Source organism: Mus caroli, chromosome 6 (genome assembly GCF_900094665.2).
Source record: "Mus caroli chromosome 6, CAROLI_EIJ_v1.1, whole genome shotgun sequence".
Lineage (NCBI taxonomy): Eukaryota > Metazoa > Chordata > Mammalia > Rodentia > Muridae > Mus > Mus caroli.
Window position 1 is genome coordinate 140498628 of NC_034575.1, and position 1939 is coordinate 140500566.

General features: G+C 45.1%; 1 protein-coding gene across 6 annotated transcripts in view; it reads right to left on the reverse strand.

The window, feature by feature from the left end:
• Abcc9 (ATP binding cassette subfamily C member 9) overlaps positions 1–1939 on the reverse strand; it is a 110404-nt gene that overhangs the window by 69703 nt on the left and 38762 nt on the right. The gene's annotated exons all lie outside the window — the stretch shown is intronic.

Below are 1939 nucleotides of genomic sequence, written 5' to 3' on the forward strand. Positions count from 1 at the left end.
CCTGGCTGTCCTGAAGCTCACTTTGTAGACCAGGCTGGCCTCAAACTCAGAAATCCGCCTGCCTCTGCCTCCCGAGTGCTGGGATTAAAGGAGTGCGCCACCACACCCGGCTCCTGACTTTACTCTTAAGAGTACATTGCTTTTTAAAGGGTTGCTTCAGAAATTTTCAGACACACCTTCCCTGAAAGTGGTTTATATCCATTAGCTTACTTAGTGTATGTGTATGTGTTTGTGTTTGTGCACGTGGAGACAGGTTATCAACATCAGGTACTATCTCTCACTGTTTTCCACTTACGATTTGAGACAGGGTCTCTCATAGCACCCGGAGTCGACCAGCTCAGGTAGACTATCTGCTAGCAAAACCCAGGGATTCTCTTAGTTCTGCATCCCCAGACCTGGGATTGCAAGCACACACTATCACACCCAGATTTACATGTAGATGCTTGGGGTATAAATGAAGGTCCTTAAACTTATGTGGCAATCACTTCACCAAACGAGCTACCTCCATAACCGAAGACAGGTTTCAGCCAGTCCCGTTGACGTAAAGTGATAGCCTATGTTTCCTAAATATTCAGCTCCAGTGCTGGTGTTTCTTCTTGGGTCACAATAAGTGTTGTAAAAACATCGACTGCAAAATGCACACCTCTTGATGTCGCCCTAACATTAACCACCTCCTTAGGCAGCTCGGTTTCAGTGAATGACTCCACTGTCTACCAGCAGTCAGCCAATCAAAAGGCAGCCATCCACAGTCAGCCAATCAAAAGGCAGCCATCCACAGTCAGCCAATCAAAAGGCAGCCATCCACAGTCAGCCAGTCAAAAGGCAGCCATCCTTGAGTCTTCTTTCTTCCTTGTTGCCAAGCAATCTTTCAACACGTTTTTCTTAACTGAACATAAAAAAGACGCAGAGGGATCTGGAGATGTGCTTAGAATGAATGAGGTACTAGTTAATCCTTGAATCCTTAAGCAACACATACACACAGAGAGACAGACAGAGAGACAAAGGCAGAGACAGAGAGACAAAAACAGACAGAGAAACAAAGACAGAGACAGAGATACAAAAACAGAGACAGAGAGACAGAGACAGAGGCAGGCAGACAGACAGAGATAGACAGACAGAGAGTACACACTGAACTCCATTAGTTCGTCACCATATTCACCACAACTGCAACAAAATGCTAACCTGATGCATCATCTCTTGCGCGTGTTGCTACCGTAGCCTCTACTCACCGCCCAGTTCCCCTCTTCAGCCTGCTGACCTCACTCAGTAACCAAAGTTAACTTTTGAATAATAAGTAAAATTACACTGTGCTTGGAGTCCCAGCATTTGGGATGTGGAGGGAGGAAAAACAGGGATCCAAGGTCATTCTCAGCTACCTAGTTCCAGGCTAGTCTGGGATACATGACACCCTGTCTCCCAAACCCAAAATAAACAAAGCCAACATTTCCAATAGCCCTTCTACTACATTTCAATAAAATCTAAACCCTTCTCATGTTCTACAATCCCCTGGGTCATTATAACTGTGTGTCATTTTTCTTTTTGTCACCAGGCTCTAAACATACTGCCCTTCTATTCTTTATCTAAACCAAATCAATCCACCACTCAAGATCTTCACGAGGTAGTCTTCTGAAAAATGCCTTTCCGTTCCCCAGTGTCCCTCCGAATGACACGCATCAGTGAGGTTTCAGCCCCAAGGCTGGCTCCTCAGAAGTGCCATCAGGCAGATGATCACCCTAATTTACATGCTGCCTTTTATTTGATGCCTTCCTTCATTTTTTTATTCACACAGGAAATGGTCTTATTTTTTGTTTGTTTGTTTTGTTTTGTTGGTTTGGGTTTTTTTTTTGGGGGGGGGGGTTCTAAGACAGGGTTTCTCTTTGTAGCCCTGGCTGTCCTGGAACTCACTTTGTAGACCAGGCTGGCCTCGAACTCAGAAATC